Raw genomic sequence first — 21191 nt, forward strand, 5'->3', positions numbered from 1 at the left:
ACAGGTTTTGCTTACATGTATAAATGTATGAAATCGAACCTGGTAGCAATACTTTTTGACTGAACCTAATCAATTTAGCAAGGTTGCAGGCTACAACATCAAGGGAAATGTCAATTGTATTTCTCTCTACTAGTAATGAGCTATTGGGAATCAGTATTTCAAAAGGACCACTTATAAAGCATTGGAGAAAATGAAATGCTGAGTTTGACAAATTATGTGCAGGATATATATACTAAAGGATAAAAGACAATTCAAATCAAAATATTGGACTTATACAATGTAAGAGTCAATATTTTAAAGATATCAATGCTCCCCAAATTGATCTATAGCCTGCATGTAACACTTGATCAAAACCCCAGAAGAATCTACATCAACAAGCTGATATTAAAATTTATCTGAAAAGACGGAGAAACCAGAAGAACCAAAATAATGCGAAAGAGAAAAATCTATATATGAACTACAGAAAAGCAGAGAGGTATTTGCAATATTGGAAATAGAAGGGTTTTCAGATTGTGACACTGAATTCAAGAATCATAACTCAAACAATAATCAGTTCTCAATAAAATTAAAACCAAATAAAACAGTATAACATACAATCACCAGGAGCCATATTTGCTTGAAAAAAAGAAAAACAAAAGAGGTAGGAGAAATCATTCGGCACATGTCATCAGAGGAAGGTGAGCTTAAGCTGCAAACAGCTACATAAGTCTCTAAAGTACAAACTTTGTGCCTAGAGAAAACTTATAGTTGTCATTTAATATATAAATGAAGCGTCACTTTGAAACTATAAAGCCAACCTCTACACAGAACAGTTCCATCATAATCACTACCACCTTCAACTCCACCTTCACTATCTTCTTACGCATGCTGCTTTTAAATCACTAAAAGGAGTTTGTGCTTTCCGTTGAGTATGCCCACAAGATCCACAGCCTAAGTATCCTAGGTTGTAAATCTTGACTGGAACTGACTGCCTCATCCTTCTCCCTTGGAGCAACCGGTGGATTTGAACTGTGAATCTTCCTGTTAGCCCACCAGTGCATAACTTATTATACCACAAGCAATTCTTTTTCTTGCCCTACAAAAGGTATCAAAATAATTCTTACTGCTATCAAATCTATTCATATTTCTAAGGCAGAGTAGAACTGCCCCCGTGGGTTTCCAAGGCTGTACATATTTTTAGTTGTTTTCATTTTTAATTAAAAAATTTTTTTTCAGAATCCTTGAGATATTTATTTTCTTCTTTCTTTAGGTCATTTTATTGGGGGCTCGTACAACTCTTATCACAATCCATACATATATCCATTGTGTGTCGGGCACATTTGTACATTTGTTGCCATCATCATTCTCAAAACATTTTCTTTCTACTTGAGCCCTTGGTATCAGCTCTTCATTTTTCCCTGCCCTCCCTCCTCCCTCAGAAACCCTTGATAATGTCTGTATTATTATTATTTTGTCATATCTTACACTGGTAGATGTCTCCCTCCACCCACTCTTCTGTTGTCCCTGCCCCAGGGAGGAGGTTATATGTAGATTCTTGTAATATGTCCCCCTTTTCTACCCCACCTTCCCTTCACACCCCCCCCCCACTATCACCTTCTCACTACTGGTCCTGAGGGGATCAGCCATCCTGATTTCCCTGTGTTTCCAGTTCCTATCTGTACCATTGTACATCCTCTGGTCTAGCTGGATTTGTAAGGTAGAATTGGGATCGTGATATTGGGGGAAGAGGGGAAAGGAAGCATTTAAGAACTAGAGGAGAGTTGTATGATTCACTGTTGCTAAACTGCATTATGAGAGGCTCACTTCCTCCCTGCGACCCCTCTGTAAGGGGATGTCCAGTTAAGGCTCTTTCGTGGAGCCGCTGGTGATTTTGAACTGCTGAAGTTGCAGCTAGCCACCCAATTTATTAACCCACGATGCCACCACAGCTCCAATTTTTCCTGAAAGGAATGTGAAATAAGGTCCTAAGGAAGTCCCACTCCAAATTACAAAGTCGATGTAAACACAGTTTGGAATGGAACTCTTTCATATCTAGGTACTCTCTAAATTATGAAAGAATAGGAGAATGATCAATATTTCAGTACAAAAAACAGCTTAAGATTTAATTTACTAAAGAAAAAACACAGAGGACTAAGAAAAGAAGTGAGTTATATTAGATTGGTAACTGGTTCACACACTCATCATGCAGTTAAGTTATGGAATGAAATGATCAGTAGCGTTACTTAAATTTGTCAACTACACAAGCATTGAAAATGTATGAAGTCAGATGCATTTGCTTGCTGTGGGCTGACAGAATTGGCTTAGAAGTAAAGGCAAAGAAGGAACATTAAACACCAAAATGTTGAAGTATTTGTCTAGTTGGAGTAGGTTGTTAGGTGGGATCAAGTTGACTTCAGCTCAACTTTCTGCCATTAAGTTTACATCTAACTCATAGCCATCCTATCAGACAGGTAGAATGGCTTCTTTTGGGTTACCAGGACATTGAATCCTTACAAGAGTAGACTCATATTTTTATTGTAAATCAATTGATGGGCTTGAAAAGAGGAGCTTGTGGTCAGCATCACAATAGGTTACCAATTATGCCACCAGAACCAAGTTTTCCAACGTGGACTGACCCAAAGTGACAGGGCAGAACTGCCAAAATAGCCTTTTCTAGCCTGTAATATTTATGGAGGCACATTATCTAGTCTCTTTCCTACAGAGCTGCTGGGTGGGTTCAAATCAATGACCTCTCTGTTGGCAGCCTAAGGGCTTCACCATGGTGCCACCACGGTTTCTCACTGACTTCAGTACATTAGTTTATATTAATATATGTATATCTATATAGCTGAAAACTTACTGGTATTCAGTAATTCTGACTCATAGCAACCCATTATATTTACATAATAAGTATAATATATTTCTAATATAAAATATATTTATATAATAAACATGAGTATTGATTACTTAAAATGCATAATATATCAGGGAGTATCCAAAGAAAACCAGGAATTGCACTGGGTGGAAAGGAACTTTCGTAATACACATTTTTTTCTGCTAAGCGATTATTGAACAAGTCCTTATGAATTAAGGCCCTGTGTGGCATCGCCTGGGAAGGTTTTCTCTGGTCACAGGGAATTTTTTCATGTAAACGGTTTTCTCAAATCTTTTTTGTGATGGCTGATTTAAGAGAACAGTGTGCTGCTATGAAATTGTGTTGCCTCCTTGGGAAAAATGCCACAGAAACTATAGTGATGTTGAACACATCTTACAAGGAGAACACTATGGGAAGCACTCAAGCATATGAGTAGTTTTCTCATTTCAAAAAGGGTGAAATGTCAATTGATGACAAACCTCGTTCTTGATGTCCGCCAACTTCCCAAACAGATTAAAATGTTGACTCTTACTGCATTTGCAGTTCATTCCATCAGGTCACACTGTTACTCAAGCTTTTTTACTGGGAGGTTCTGAAAAGATAGCATAAGAGTGTGCAACAAAAAAAGGCTTGATTTGGGGCAGACAGGGGGCTGGTTTTGACACCACAATGCACCTGCTTTTGCAGCCATCTCAGTGTGTCAGTAATTGGCCCCAAACAGCATGTTTCTTTTGTCCCATGTACCTTATTCACCTCACCTTGCTCTGTGCAACTTCTTTTGTTTCTGTGAATGAAGAGGGAGAGCAATTTCAGGAAGTAGAAGAGGTGAAGGAAAGAAAGGAGGAAGGTACTGTCAGCCATACAAATAGACGAGTTTGAAATATGTTTCCAAGAATGGAATCTCAGATTTGACAAATGTATTAAGTGTAATGGAGAGGACTTTGAAGGTGATAAGGGTTTTTTTGTTAAAAAAATTAAATAGCATTGAAAGAAAATCCGTTTTTGGGGGGGTCCTCCCTCTGTGGTTGTTACATAATCTGGTGTCATTTTGGGACTTGAGAGGATTAAGAGTGAATGGGTGGAGTCTAGTCTGTCAATCAGATCACAGAGCTGAGATGCTTACAACGCCACTGGATCCAGAAGACTTTGTACCCACTGGCATGTGCTCTTTCTCCATTCGACCTCATTGCATGTTTTTGTGACCCAGAAGAGAACTTTATAGACTGGTAGCAGCTCTGGCAGAGATCTCCACATGGCTTCTCCAGTTCCCAGAGCACAGGGTCGATCATTGTAATACCACGTGTCTTGTCAGTAGAACGTCTCTCCAGGAGTGACTCCTGAGAGAGTCTCTCCAGCCTCCAAGGATGAAACCCCGGAATTCCCAGAATTCCCAGAAGAGGACCATGGCCACTTAGAGGTCTCACTGGCTGTGATCTGATTGACTAGAGAAACAAATCCATAAACATGCTAATATCGCATTTAGAGACTTGATCTGGGCTGGGCTGGTACGTTTTCTCACTATTCAGTTGCTCTTGAATGTAAACCTCTTTCTTATACACATACGCATGTTTATGAATTTGTTTCTCTAGTCTATCCAGACTAACAACACCCTCCTATAAAATAACTGAAACTATGTGTATGAAACAATCACTATTTGGAAATAGTAAAAGAAGTCAAATAGGATCTTCATACTGAGTGCTATTAACCACTAATTGCAATCATTCACTAGGCCTGTCTTCAGAGGTAACATGGGGTGATTGAAACTGCCAAATTATTCAGTAGCTGCCAACCACTTTAACCTTTGCAACACCCAAGAAGAACGTGATCTCCCATTAACATGACCAGTGATGCTGTTGGCATGTGTCCTGGAATCGATTCTGATGCACAGTGACCCTGTGTAGAACGGAGGAAGCACTGCTTGCTCACAAGCCAGGCCCACTCTCATGACCACACTGATCCCCGACTCTGTTGCATGCTTGGTTCTATTTTTCTCATTAACCATCTTCTTCTTTTTGCCGACCTGCTGCTTTATGAAGCATGACACCTTTATTCGGGATACACTAAATGGAATAGTAAATATTTTTCTATAATTATCACTCATCCTTAATCTCACAACGGTCAACTAACAAAACCTTTATAGACAATCTCTTGAATGGGCTGTTTTGATCATATGTCCAAAATACATAAAACAGTCTTCCCATCCTCACGTCTAAGGAACATTCTGGTTATTTCTCTTCCCAGTCAGGTTTGTTCCTCGGGCAATTCACAATACCTTGAATATCCTTCACTCACCCTGTAATGCTAAGGAATCACCTCTTAGCTAGTCCTTATTCATGTTCTAGCATTTTCATGCATGAGACTTAAACATTTTGCCCAATATCATACATAACACTTATTAATATATGCATTTGATACTGATGTAACTTATAGTTTAACTGAAAAAACAACTATTAACTTATAAAACAAATCCAAACCTACAAAGGATTTAATAAAAAATCTATAAAAGTATTGTTGGTTTATCATTATGAAAATATGGTATGATTGATGATTATAGAAAAATATTTATTTATTACATTTAGAGAATAGTGTATATTGTCGTAGAATGTATTCTTTAGAGAAGCAAAATCATGTATATGTGTCATATTTTATAAATTAAATATATATAATATATAGTGAGAGAGAGCGAGAGAGCAAGAAATAGTAATTTTATATGTTTATACAAAGGAAACGGCTCACACATTTGTAGAAATTGAAAAGGCCCAAGTCCAGGAATGTTGGGCTAGAGGATTACAGTGATTCATGTAGCTTCAAGTGTTGATGACCCCACAATCAGAAAACAGATGGCAAGACTGTAACTGCAGAGATCTGTGAATTCAAGGTCCTCAGATAGGATGGCAGGCCACACACAAATGACTCCCAGGATTGGCAGGCAAATTGGTTGGCCATTGGCTAAAGTCCAGATAATTGGAGATCCATGAGTTAGTTGCAGGATACATAACAAGCAAAAAGACATTAAAGTTTGTCCACCACATTCTTTATTATTATTAGAAACAGACCTTGCCCCTGAGGAAATGGATTTTCAATTGACTGATGGAAATGATTATATTGTGTTAGATTTTATGATGGGGGTTCCTTAGATCTTAACTGATAAACCACTGAGAATCTCATCCCAACCTAGACGACACTAATGTTAAACTATCATATTCATCTGTTGTTGTGACTGTTTACCAATAAAGTGATAAATATCACTTTAAAATTCGTTTTTAAAAAATGTCTTAAATTTCAAAATGTATTAAGTTTCTTGCAACAGAAAGAACCTAATTAAAGATGCCCTTCATGTTAAAAAATATAAAGTATATGACATCTAAATATTTCTAGAATCTTAATAATTTTTGTTGTTAGTGAGGTTAGAGTTATACAGGTATTTTGTACTTGATTAATTTGAAGAAAAATATCAGATTTTCAAATATATTTTTAAAAATCACAGTGTGAATAATGTAAGCTTAGCAAAAATATATTTTTCTACTTTAGTTTGTTTCTTTAAATAAGATTGCTTAATATAATTCTAGCAAAACTTTAACATTCTAATGATTCTGGGATTTTTTCCCTTAAAACTTGTTTTTTCTGGTATTCATTGTCCTGCACACTTCTCAAAAATTATAAACATAATTTGAGGAGGAACTCAGAGAGATAGAATAGCCACTCTCAACCCATACTTAAAAGATTCTGCTGTCAAAGATTCTGCTTGTTACAGATGATATCTATGATCAATGATGTAGATGGTTGATAAAAATGTGATCTGTCACTTTTAAAATTTTAACAAAATTTTCACACACAGAGGTCGGTCCATCTATAAAAATATCTCACTATGGATCTAAGCACATCAAAAAAAATAATTCAGCTCTAATTTATTTTAAACATTAATAAAAGAAAAAGTCTCTCCAACAGGATGACAGTAAGATATTTCTTTAGAATAAAAACAGATCTTATTAAAATACATTGTTGTGTGTTCTTGAAACGTGTGGCTTACAACTCATAGCAGCCCAATACCCCCACACCACCACCAAGCAGTTTATTTTGACTCAGGGTGACTCTATAGGGCAGAGTAAAATTGCTCCACAGAGCTTCCCAAACTGTAAGTCTGACCTTGAGTAGATTGCCTGGTCTCTCTTGCCATGAGTCAGCTGCTGGGGGTGACCTACTGGAACACAGCCAAGCTTGTAGACACTGCAGACCAGAGCAAAGTTATGATCCTTTACTTCAGCAGGACTAGGATGAAGTGTCTTGAAATACATTTCAGGAATCACAAGAATAAAACTATAAATTTGAACAACATAGATCATATCTTTTACCAACATTAAGGATATTTCTTCTAAAATCTATTTGTTTGAAGAAATCAGTGGTAACATCATTTCATAACATATATAATCTTAAAAGATACCTTAGCACATAACTGATTCTCTAAAGCAAAGTTGCATACAATTTAGCCAAGTTTGGTGCCCTTTTGCTACCTCGCTACTTTGCGAGCATGATGTCTTTTCCCAGGGAATGGTCTTTCCGAATAACCTGCCTAGAGTGCATGCAAGGAAGTCTAATGATCGTCTCCTCTAAGAAGCATTCTCGTGTTACCTCTTGCAAGACAGCTTTGTTTGTTTGCTTTCATAGTCCTCCATGGTGCATTTAATAGTCTAGAAGGCTAGAAGCACAATTCAAATGGCTGGATTCTTCTTTGGTCTTCCTTACTCAACTTTGGCACAACTTGCACGTGCATATGAGGCAACTGAAAATATCGTGGCTTGGGTCAGGTTCACCTTCGTCCTCTAACTAATATCCTTGCTTTGGCACAATTTAAATAATTCTTGTGCAACAGAGGTACCCAGTGCAATATGCTTTTGACCTCTTGATGGCTGCTTCCATGCACATTGTTTGTGGATACAAGTAAGAAGAAATACTTGACGATTTCAATCTTTCTTTCTGTTTATCATGATGGTTCCTGTTGGTCCATTAGTGAGGAATTTTGTTTTCTGTACACTGAATTGTAACCCATATTGAAGGCTGCAAACCTTGACCTTCATCAGAAAGGGCATCGTATCCTTGTAACTTTTAGCAAACAAAGTTGTGTGATCTGCATATTGCAGGGTGTTAATGAGCCTTCCTTCAATGATGATAATGCATTCTTCTTCATTTAATAGTTAATAAGATTATTCTCTCAGCATACATATTGAATAAGTGTGGGAAAAAGATACAAATCTGACATAAACTTTTCCTGATTTAAAAGCATGCAGTATTTCCTTGTTCTGTTTGCCCAACTGCCTCTTCATCCATGTAGAGGTTCTGAATGAGCACAATGAAGTGTTCTGGAACTCCCCTTCTTGTCAAGGCTATCCATTGTTTGTTATGATCTACACTGCCGAATGCCTTTGCGTACTCAATGAAAGACAAGTACATCTTTGTAGTATTCACTGCTCTCAGCCGAGATTCTTTTGACATCAGCAATGATATCTCCGTTCCAAGTTCTCTTCTGAATCTGGCCTGAGGTTCTGACAGAGCCTCTTAATGTACTGATGCATTGTTTTGAATGATGTTAAGCAATAGTTTACTTTGTGATATTAGTTATACCCTTATATATTATATATTTTTCTTATTTTGCTGGGTCACTTTTCTTTTTTTAACTATTCATCTATTCTAATCAGTTGGACAAGCAGCTTTCTTCAAATGTCTTGGCACCGATGAATGAGTGCTTGCAGTGCTTCACCAGAATATTGAGATATTTCTGTTGGCCGTCCATCAATCCCTGGAGCCTTGTTTTTGACTAATGGCTTCAGTGCAGCATAGGCTTTTCCCTTCGGTACCACTGGTCCTTGCTTATCTGCCACCTCTTGCGATGGCTGAATGTGGACTCGTTCTTTGTGGAACAGTGACTGTGTATTCTTTCCCTTTTCTTTTGACGCCTCCTACATAGTTCAGTATTTTTTCCCACAGAATCTTTTAATATTGAAACGCAAGGCTTAAGAGATGTCAAGTGTGTTCTTATTTTTGGTTTTATGACTTGAGATCTTTGCACATTTAATTTTAATATTTTACGTTTTCTTCTTGAGGTGCCCGTTGAATTTTTGTTGTTGTTGTTCAGCTCTATGATGTCATCATGTCTTCCATTTGCCTTGACTTCTCTAACATGAAGAGAAAAATTTCAGAGTCTCTTCTGACATCCACTGGAAACCTTCATTAAACAAATGAAAGCCTTCATTAAACAATAATATCAAAATGTGAAGCCATTGTCTCAACACATCCTCCATTTATGTCTATGCACTTCTGAAAAAAGTGTTGTCATCTCTCTCGCCTTTCCAAGAGTAATTGATTGCGTTTCTATTCACACCATGTCAAAACGGCAATTTGAAATTATCAAGGGACTCAAATAGTTTTGAATAGTTTTTTGAGTATTGGAAAGCACAAAGAATTCTGACTAGGCAAGATCATGTCTGTAGGATTGATGAAGTAAGGTTTCCCAAAGGAATTCACCTAAGTCAGCCCTTGTTACCTTCACAGAATGAGCAGGTAAATACATTGTCATGATGGAGGGTCGGCCGGGGTGGAGGGGAGTGTCCCTCAGCACAGTTTTCCTTGCTTACTCTCCCAAAGCAATTTTCAATTTTCTTAAAACTTCTTCCTAATAAACCCACATGATCATCCTGTATATTCAAAATAATCTACCATGATTATTCCTTGAACTCCCCTCAAATCATAGTTCTAAACTTCTGAGGTGATGTCCATGCTCCGAATTTAAATGTTCAGTAGATCTCCCAAGGGAAATCATTATTTTGATTGGACCTTGCTTTCTGAACTCTATAAATGGAAGACACACCCCTGGTTAGAATTTATTCCACAATACCACCTTTATTAGCTTCAATCTTGTTTAGAAGAGTCATGGGCAAGTCATCTCTGTGAACTGGTTGATCTTCACACAGCATTTTTGGTAACCATTGAACCAAATGTTTTCTGAGGACCAGGTGTTGCCTTAAAATTTAAAGTTGTATATGATCCCAGCTCCAGTAGCTAGTGCCTTAGATAGAATTCTACAGTCTTCTTTTACCAATTTCTTCACCTCAGCATCGTTGCTTCAATTGTGGACACTGACATTCTTTCCTGTCTTAGCCTATCTTTGACGTCTTCCACCCTTCTTAAAATGCTCTATGTATCTTAAAATGGCTTTTAAGTGGGTCAGCATTCCAATAAACTTGCAAATCTTCAATGATTTGAGAGGATGTTCAATTTGTTAAAAATGTAATATTAAACCTGACCTTAAGACAACACCTGCACTTGGCAAAGAGTCTTTTTATTTTTTTTTTTTATTTTTTTTTTTTAAACATTTTATTAGGGGCTCATACAACACTTATCACAATCCATACATAGACATACATCAATTGTATAAAGCACATCTGTACATATTTTGCCCTAATCATTTTCTTTTTTTTTTTTTTTCTTTTACATTTTATTAGGGTCTCCAACAACTCTTACCACAATCCATACATATACATACATCAATTGTACAAGGCACACCCATACACTCCCTGTCCCAATCACTCTCAAGGCATTTGCTCTTCACCTAAGCCCCTTGCATCAGGTCCTCCTTTTTTTCCCCCCCTCCCTCCCTTTTCCCCCCTCCCACATATGCCCTTGGTAATTTATACCTCGTTATTTTGTCATATCTTGCCCTATTCGGGGTCTCCCTTCCCCCCTTCTCTGCTGTCCCTCTCCCAGGGAAGAGGTCACATGTGGCTCCTTGTAATCAGTTTCCCCTTTCCAACCCACTCACCCTCCACTCTCCCAGCATCGTCCCTCACTCCCTTGGTCCTGGAGGTATCATCCACCCTGGATTCCCTGTATCTCCAACCCTCCTATGTACCAGTGTACAGCCTCTGTCCTATCCAGCCCTGCAAGGTAGAATTCGGATCATGGTAGTTGGGGGGAGGAAGCATCCAGGATCTGGGGGAAAGCTGTGTTCTTCATCGATACTACCTCACACCCTAATTAACCCATCTCCTCTCCTAAGCCCCTCTATGAGGGGATCTCCATTGGCTGACACTTGGGCCTTGGGTCTCCACTCTGCACTTCCCCCTTCATTTAATATAATATATATATACACATACATATATACATATACACATAAATACACATACATACACACACTTATATATTTTTTTTTTTGCATGATGCCTTATATCTGGTCCCTTGGGCACCTCGTGATCGCACTGGCCGGTGTGCTTCTTCCATGTGGGCTTATTTGTTTCTGAGCGAGATGGCCGCTTGTTCACCTTCAAGCCTTTAAGACCCCAGACACTATCTCTTTTGATAGCCGGGCACCATCAGCTTTCTTCACCACATTTGCTTATGCACCCATTTGTCTTCAGCGATCCTATCATGGAGGTGTGCAGTCAATGATATGATTTTTTGTTCATTGATGCCTGGTAACTGATCCCTTTGGGACCACTCGATCACACAGGCTGGTGTGTTCTTCCATGTGGACTTTGTTGCTTCTGAGCTAGATGGCCGCTTGTTTATCTTCAAGCCTTTAAGACCCCAGTCACTATCTCTTTTGATAGCCGGGCACCATCAGCTTTCTTCACCACATTTACTTGTTCACCCATGTAGGCTCCAGCTGTTGTGTCGGGAGAGTGAGCATCATAGAGTTCCAATTTAATAAAAGAAGGTATTCATGCATAGAGGGAGTGTTTGAGTAGAGGCCCAAGGTCCTTCCACCACCTTAATACTTGATCTATAAATATAGACACAAAGATCTATTTCCCCAACCTCCTATATATATTTGCATGTACATGTCTTTGTCTAGACCTCCATGAATGCCCTTTGACTCCTAGCTCTTTCCTCCATCTCCCTTGACCTTCCTCCTGCCCTACTACCATGCTTCATTGCCACCTGGGCTAGAGTATACCTCTTCTCTAATCAACCTTACCCTTGATCATTTCCCACCAGGCCTGCCACTCCCCCTTCTCTACCCTTTGGGGTCCCATGTTTTTCCCTTGTCCCTGGGTTTGTTAACACCACTTCCTTACCCCCCCTACCCCCCACCCCAAGTCCCCCCGGAACTGTCAGTCCCGTTGTTTTTCCTCCCGATAGTTCATCCAGCCTGTCCTATTCAGACAGACCTGTGGAGTCACTAACATGCACGAAAACTAGACAGAGGAACACAAAGCAACAGTATATAACCGGACAACAAAACAACCAAAACAAACCACTGAAAAAGAACAGAACAAAACAGTTCACAAGAGAAAAGCTTGTAGTTAGTTCAGGGATCTTTGCTGGCCCTTAGGAGCGTTTTCCAGTCCAGTCTGTTGGGGCACCACGCCCTGGCCCCAAAGTCCACTTTCAGCATTCCCTGGGGACCTTGCCACTCCATTCCCTTGCTGTTCCGCTGCACTCCCCCAGTGCATTGCCTCGGTGTGGTGGGATCAGGTCAGGTGCAATTCCCACACTGTGTCTCCGGTGCTGTCCCCTGTATCGCCCTTAGTCACTGAGGGGCATCATGTCTCATAGTAGGGCCAGCCATGTTGTTCTCTCTGTGGACTGGCTGCTCTACTCAGGAACATCATCATCACGGCCTGGTGGGCCAGGCTGTGCTCCACTCTCTCCTCCTGCCCCTTCATCTGCTCCCGTGTGCTCTGGTCAAATATGACCATCTCCCATAGCTGCAGGGTCAATGTCGTCCTTTGGAACAAGTTCTTTTCGGGGGAGGGGCAGGAATCCACTTAATTTATGGTGCTGGGGCCTGCCTCCCAGACCTCTCCACCGGTTCCGTCCTCCACGCCGGGATAATGCATTCACACCTTGCGACACTGGGTTGAAGTCTGGTCCCACTTTCCCTGTGGAGATATAAACAATACCCTCCCCTTGGGTGGATTAATGCCCCATTTCTGTCATGCTGATTGTACTTACCTCAGGGGACTCATGTTGTACCTGTCCCTTTGGGACTGGCTTACCTCGCTTAGCATAATTCCTTCCAGCTCTTCCCATGAAATAACGTGTTTCATGTGCTCATCGGTGCTTTTCAATGCTGCATAATACTCCATTGTGTGTATGTGCCAAAGTTTGCTAATCCACTCGTCTATCGATGGAAACTTAGGCTGTTTCCAAGTCTTTGCTATTGTGAATTGTGCCGCAATAAACATTGGAGCGCATATGACTGGTCGTGTTTTATTTGCTGCTTCAACCGGGTATATGCCCAGTAGAGGGATGGCTGGGTCGTAAGGTAGATCGATTTCCATTTTCTTTAGGTATCGCCAGATTGCTTTCCACAGTGTCTGTACAAATCTGCACGACCACCAGCAGTGGAGGAGGGTTCCTATTTCACCACAGCCCCTCCAACACTTGTTGCTCTCTGATTTACTGATCTGGGCTAGCCTCAGGGGTGTTAGGTGGTATCTCATGGTTGTTTTGATTTGCATTTCTCTTATGGCAAGGGACTTCGAGCACTTTCTCATATATTTATTGGCCATATTGATCTCCTCTCTAGTGAAAGTTCTTCTCATTTCTTTTGCCCACTTCCTTAGGGGGTTAACTGTTTTCCTCTTTTTGCAGGTCATGATGGTGTTGTAGATTTTAGTAATGAGCCCTTTGTCTGACGTGTCATTACTAAAAATCTTCTCCCAGTCTGTGGGTTGCCTTGTCACCCTCTTGGCAAAGTCTTTCGAGGTGCACAGGTGTTTTATTCTTATTAGATCCCATTTGTCGATTTCCAGATCACCTGTGTGTGTCCCCTTCCCTGTTGCAGTGAGCCTATGTGCTCCCTGGGCCAGTGCTCTGAGATTAGTCCCAATTCCTTCCTTAATGGTCCTGATGGTTTGGGGTTTGACTTCTAGATCTGTGATCCACCTTGAGTGTATTCTTGTGCATGGGGTGAGGTAGACGTCTTGTTTCAACTTTCTACATGTGGATATCCATTGTTTCCAGCACCACTTATTAAAGAGGGCATCTGCTTCCCACTTGACGTTTTTGGGGCCCTTGTCGAAGATCAGTTGTCTATATGCTGATGATTTTACTCCTGGGCTTTCTATTCTTTTCCACTGGTCTGAGTGTCTATCATTGTGCCAGTACCATGCTGTTTTGACCACTGTAGCTGTGTAGTAGGCATTAAAATCAGGCAGGGCGAGTCCTCCAATTGTGTCCTTCTTCTTGAGGCGTTCTCTGCTAATTCTGGGTTTCTTCCCTCTCCATATGAAGTTGGTGGTCAGTTTTTCCAATTCTTTGAAGAAGGTTGATGGTAATTGGATTGGTATAGCATTGAACTTGTAGAGTGCTTTAGGAAGAACTGTCATCTTTACTATGTTCAGCCTACCTAACCATGAGCAGGGGAGCTTCATCCATTTGTGAAGGTCACTTTTGGTTTCCTGTAATAGGGTTTTATAATTATGCTTATATAGGTCTTTAGTATTTTTTGTTAAGTATATTCCTAGGTATTTCAGTTTGTTCTTGGCTACTGTGAAGGGTACTTCCCTCTTAATCGCCTCTTCCATGGCCCTGTCCGATGTGTATAGAAACCCTACCGACTTCTGTTTATTGATCTTGTATCCTGCTACTCTTCCGTATTCCTCTATTGCTGTAAGTATTCCAACTGTGGAGTTTTGGGGGTCTTCAATGTATAGGATCATGTCATCTGCAAATAACGATAGTTTCACCTCCTCCTCTCCCAACTGGATCCCTTTGATGTCCTTCCGCTGTCTTATGTTGTTAGCCAGAACCTCCAAAACGATATTGAATAGAAGAGGGGACAGGGGGCATCCTTGTCTTGTACCCTTTTTCAGTGGTATTGTTCTTGTCTTTTCTCCATTGACTATGATGTTGGCTGTTGGTCTTTCATAGATAGCTTGTATGAGCTTGAGGAACTTACCTTCCAATCCTATCTTCATGAGTGTTTTGATTAGGAATGGATGCTGGATGTTGTCAAATGCTTTTTCTGCATCTATGGATATTATCATATGGTTTTTATCCTTTTTCTTCTCGATGTGGTGAATGATATTGATGGATTTTCGGATGTTAAACCATCCCTGCATCGCTGGGATGAATCCTACTTGGTCGTGGTGAATGATATGCTTGATGTTCCTTTGTATTCTATTGGCCAATATTTTGTTAAGGATTTTTGCATCTATGTTCATTAGAGATATTGGTCTATAATTCTCTACGCTTGTGGGGTCTTTTCCCTGTTTGGGTATCAAAGTAATGCTGGCTTCGTAAAATGAGTTTGGGAGCTTGCCGTTCTTTTCTATGTTATGGAATACTTTGTGGAGGATCGGTGTCAGCTCTTCCCTGAATGTTTGGTAAAATTCTGCTGTGTAGCCATCTGGCCCTGGGGCCTTTTTCCTTGGTAGGTTTTTGATGACACTCTCTATTTCTTCCTTCGCTATGGGTTTGTTGAGGTTCTTGATCTCTGTCTCAGATAATCTAGGGATAGATTGTTTTTCTAAATATTTATCCATGTCTTCCAGGTTTCTGAATTCATTAGAATACAAACCTTCATAGTACTTTGTGATTATCCTTTTTATCTCATTGGGGTCTGTTGTTATTGCCCCCGATTCATCCCTCATCCTGGCTATTGATGATTGTTCCTTTCTATCTTTGGTAAGCTTTGCCAGGGGAGTGTCAATTTTATTAATTCGCTCATAAAACCAGCTTCTAGTTGCGTTAATCCTTTGCATTGTTCTTTTGTCTTCCCACTGGTTTAACTCCGCCCTGATTTTTATTATTTCTTTTCTCTTGCTATTGGAGGGGTAGTTCTGTTGACTCTGTTCTAGTTGTTGGAGGTTTTGTGTTAACATATCTGTCATACGCCTTTCTTCTTTTTTCATGTATGCATTCAGTGATATCAAGCTACCTCTGATAACTGCCTTTGCAGTGTCCCATAAGTTTTGATATGTTGTATGCTCGTTCTCATTAGTTTCTAGAAATTTCCTGATATCCTCTCTGATCTGGACCTTAACCCATTCATGTCGCAGGAGATCGTTGTTTATTCTCCAATTGGTGGCCCTTGCTTTTCTGGGTGCCCTTCTATTAATCTCCAGCTTTATGGCATGGTGGTCTGAGAAAGACGTCTGGATAATATCTATGTGTTTGAACTTACTCAGGCTGGCCTTGTGCCCCAGCATGTGATCTATTCTTGAGAAAGATCCGTGTGGATTGGAGAAGAATGTGAAACCTTTTGCTTTTGGATGAAAGGCTCTATAGATGTCTATCAGGCCCTGTTGCCTAATTACATTGTTTAGCTCTCTGGCCTCTTTGCTGAGCTTCTTTCCCTGTGACCTGTCTTTCTCTGATAGTGGAGTGTTGAAGTCCCCCACTATTATTGTTGTTTCCGTGATTTCTTCTGTCATTTTTTTAATAGTTTGTTTGACGAAATTTGCCGCACCATTATTAGGTGCGTAAATATTCAGTATGCTTATTGCTTCCTGGTTTACTGAGCCTTTGAGCATTATGTAATGTCCCTCTTTGTCTCTTTTTATGTTTTGGATCTTGAGATCCATTTTGTCGGAGATTAAGATAGCCACTCCTGCCTTCTTGGAGTTACCATTTGCTTGGTAAACTTTCTGCCAGCCCTTTATTCTCAGCATATGCTTGTCTGCTTGCTTAAGGTGTGTCTCTTGCAGGCAGCAGATTGATGGGTTATGTTTTCTAATCCAATCCTCCAGCCTCTTTCTTTTAACATATGAATTGAGCCCATTTGTATTCAAAGTGATTATTACAATCTCTGGCTTCATGGTTGCCATATTCTGTTTTGTGTTTTGGGTCTTTGCCTATCTTCCTTCATATCAGTGTACTGCGTTTGAGTGGAGGGTTTCTATCCTGTCCTCTTTTCCATCTGAGACCGTGTTGTCCTGGTACGTGTTGCTGGCATGTTGGCTTCTAGATGGAGATGGGATATATGGTGGTCTCCTGGAGGTTCTAGTTGGAGCTTGATCTTCTGGCCATAGTGAGTCAGCCAGTATGTTCTGCAGGGTCGGGTGACTTGCAGTATATTTTTTGAGTTCTTCCTTGTCCTGGAAGACCCTTATCTTACCCTCTATCTTAATGGATAACTTGGCAGGGTATAGGATTCTGGGGGAGGCATTTTTATCTTTCAGAATTTGGAAGATGCTGCTCCATTCTCTCCTCCTCTTCATGGTTTCAGCTGATAAGTCTGAGCATACCCTTACCTGCGCTCCTTTGTATGTGACTGTCTTCCTTTCTCTTGATGCTCGTAGAATTTTCTCTTTTTCCTCTAAGTTGGATAATTTTACAATTATATGCCTTGGCGTGTTCTTCTTGGTGTTTAGCTTAGCCGGCGTCCTCTCTGCTTCCTGTATGAGAGTCGGATTCTCCTTTGTTAGGTTGGGGAAATTTTCTTCCAGGAATTCCTTTGCTATCTTGGCGGTCGATTTGTGTGTTATGTTGTGTTCCGGTAGACCAATTATTCGAATATTTTTCCTCTTCATAGCATCTGTCATTGATCTCAGGCTGTCTTCTGTTTCTTTAATTTTCCTATCTGATTGTTTTTCTCGCTTGCTTCGTTTGTTTTGAGCGTCCTCGAGTTCACTGATACGGTTCTCAGCCTCCTCAAGCCTAGATATAGCTTCTGTGACCTTTTGTGTGGCCTCTGCTACCTCCTCTGTTAGTTTCTGCAGTTCCTTTTGGTGGATAGTATTCATCCCCTCTATTGTGGACTTCATCCCCTCTATTGTGCATTTCATCCCTTCTATCGTTGCATCCTTATTTTGGTTTTCTTCTCTTAGCTCCTGTATTACTGCAAGCAGAGTTCTGAAGATTTCCTTTTGTGGCTGATCTATATCTGTTTCTTCTATGAGTGACGTTAGGTCTGTTAAAGTGCCTCGTTTTTCTGATTTTTTTGTTGGGAGTGATGTGGTCTGTTGATTTTTCCTTGATCCTTTAATAGGCCCCATGCTTCTGGGAGACAGGAGTAACCTTATTGTGTGGAGGCTCAGGCCACTGTGCCGTCTCCTGGGGTGGCTGGGGCGGGCTGCGGCAGGCTTAGGGCTGGCACTGGGGACCCAACAGGGCCCCAGGTGATGAGAGCTGGCTGGAGCTCACTGAGGGCTCCTCAGGGACTGCAAAGCCTAGACTGCAGGTGGAGTGTTTGATCTGCCCGGGCTGGACACTGCAGGGAACAATGGTGTTCGCTCTCCGCCCTTTTGGCGCGAAACCGCAGGGGGTAATGGCGCCGGCAAAGGAGGCTTGGCGCGAAACCGCAGGGGGCAATGGCGCCCTTCCTCTGCTCAGGCTCAGAGTCGCGGCCGCCGGGGTCCCCGCAGCACCCTGGGGAGGGCACCTACTCTTGTGCCTTGCGCAGGGGGGGGCCCTTGGTGGGCAGACTCAGCAGCGCGGGGCGCGGCGCTCCGCGGAAGCTCAGGGTCCGGGACAGGCGCGGGTTGGGCTATGGCTCCTGTTGGCGGGAAGTGCTCTGCGCAGGGTCCCGGCCAGGAGTGGAGCTGGCGCTAGGCTGCCAGGGGCTGGCGGGGGCGGGCGGGGGTGGGAGGCCAGCGCACGGAGGGCAGGTGGAGAGGTCCGCGGCAGCGGTGCGGGTGGATGGTCCCCCGTGGGGGTCGCCAGACAACCCGCGGGTCCGCTCCCCTGAGCTTGGATGAATGGAGGGAGGGACGTGGGCCCGAGGGCAGATCGCTGCCCTGCGGGGAGAGGGGAACTGCGGGAGAGGAAAGCTTCTCTCCCAGTGGAGATCCGCGTATGGGGAGTGGGGAGTGGGCCGCTGGAGTAGGCAGGGCAGGCAAGTGGCTCTGGGCTGGCGTCCGTTTGGGGATGGAGCCTAAGCCGGTCGCCAGTGAGCTCACGGCAGCTTAGTGGCCAGAGATGTCCCACTAGTCCGGTCCTCATTGACCTAGACCCCTGCTCCGGACAAATACGTGGGGTAGGACTGGGGTGCTGTCCCAGGGGGATATTTCACTCACCAGACTCTTACTATTCAGCTACCTGGTCGCCAATCCCGCTTTGTTTGGAGGAGCTCTCAGAGTATGCGGGTGTCCCTGTCGGCCATCTTCCCCCTCTCCAAAGAGTCTTTTTAAAAGGTATCATAAAGAGATTAAGTCAAGTGTATGACTTAATGAAATTATCTGTAGCCATTTACTGATTACAGAGACTTGCTTAATCATGTTTTGTTTAGAATAACTAGTGTATGATATGGAACCTTAATATTAATACCTTTTGAATTACACTTATATGTAAAAATGATTCTTTTGTAATAATACAAAATATTCATTTGAATGAAAATGCTTATTAAAATAGCATTTTAGAATTTATTAATTTCAGTCATTAAAAGTGTGCATAATAAAATAATTTCCATTGCTATACTGTACTTTATAGTTTTATAATAATATTTCAATTTTGTAGTATATTTATATGCTATTATAAATATAAAATCTGTTTATAATACAATATAATATAATATATATCATCTAATTTAGAAAGCTATTTTCTATTCTTGATTAATATATTCATTAATTGTATTGCATTTATATTTATAGATGTATCCTGTGCCATATGATTGGCTATTTTGTCCATTCCTGATTAAAGCACATGTAGTTTCCTTCAACATGAGTGAAGCGTTAAGTTTTCTTTTTACATTGTTCTTCTTTGCAGTCAGCAGATGTTCTCCACACAAAGGAGAATAATGTGTCTGGAGACATCTAGCCTCCAGATTTTAAGTTAAATAGTTGCTATAAAATGCCATATCTTGAGGTTTGATCATAACATTTCCATTGTAGGCACCTTGATCAAGCACTAACACAAGACAACTGCTTCCTTCATCATAGGAGAATAGATGGTAATTGCTTCTTGGGGGAAACAATGTATCCAAGACAGAACTCCTGTATCATCTTTTGTTGCAATAAATGTTGAATATTTTCCCCAATGCTGAGTGAAGTGTTGAGTGAACTTGAGCTTCCTTTCCCAAGTCTGCACTGGAGAATAATTGTTTTGCTTTTCCCACATAATAATTGTGGCCTCATAATTTTGACTAGAGGATTGTGGTTAAGGATGGAACATTGAAATTGACAGCATGTACATTACCTTCTACCCTGCTCTCCCTGGAGGACTGCTGTAGGAGCAGGCAGATGGACTGCACTCTGTGAGAACACCTTGCCTCCATGCTATAAGCAGCACCACAATGGATGACATAGTTGAGCACATCCCATACCCCCACCAACCTTATGCTAATTGCTATGGACTGGACTTCAACTCATGGAAATCTGTGGTAAAACAGACACATATGTTTCCAGGTGTTTTGCTCTCTCTATTCTCTAATTGGTTTGCGTCCATGGTTGTGGCTCTTGGCTTAATTTATCTCATTGAGAGCTTCCCACATGCGGCTGACCTTTCCCACATGCGGCTGACCTTTCACCAAGCTATGATGTCTAGTGATCGGACTCCACCGCTGAAGCAAGCAAGTCAAAGGGCTAGCTTCCTGGCTGCCTTGTGGTTATTTTATTTAATACTGATTTATCAAAATCCCACGGTATTTGTGATATTTTTCGGACAACAGAAACATTCAAAAGCCTTTTTTTTTTCAATGTCCACCTTTCAAGTTCAGATGAGCTCATTGAGAAAACTACAGCATAGATCAAATTCATCTTAGCTATCAAAGTGACATCTTTGCTTTTTTAACACTTTAAAGAGGTGTTTTGGAACACATTTGCCCAGTGCAATGTGTCATTTGATTCTGTAGTACCAAAAATAGAGAAAGTCATGGTACATCAACTTAGAAATGTGTAACATATTATGCTCTTAAATCACAATATTTTCTCAACTAACATTTCCAAGTGTCTGTTATTGAATCTGGCATAACAGAAAAATAGTTTGTTATTGAATAATCACATTTACAAGAACATGGTATTTGGTTCAATGACCCCTCTTTGTAGTTAATTACAAAGGTTATGTTTAGACGATTTTTGATTTATCAAAACAAACCAAGCTATGGATTATGGACAATACTTTTTTTGAGTTTGTTTATTTTGATTCATTCCTATAATCTCACCAGGTGTTGGCTTAGTTTCAAGTTTAGTCAAAACATTTGTTCCAAGTAGGATTTTAAAAATTAACCTACTTTAGTTTATCCACAGCCTGATTAAACAGATAATTAAAAGTCGCAGACGCAGAACCTGATGACATTATTGCAGCTCAGATGAATTTTCAAATGGGTTATTAGTTGTGTTCCATAAATTCTGGGATCCTTTTTTTTGCCAGTGCATTCATTGCAGCTTACACTTCTTCCACAGTACCATCAGGTTTTGAACCTATGCTCCCTCCTGAAATGACTGGATGTGCATCAATT

This window comes from Tenrec ecaudatus, chromosome 15, assembly GCF_050624435.1.
Source record: "Tenrec ecaudatus isolate mTenEca1 chromosome 15, mTenEca1.hap1, whole genome shotgun sequence".
NCBI lineage: Eukaryota > Metazoa > Chordata > Mammalia > Afrosoricida > Tenrecidae > Tenrec > Tenrec ecaudatus.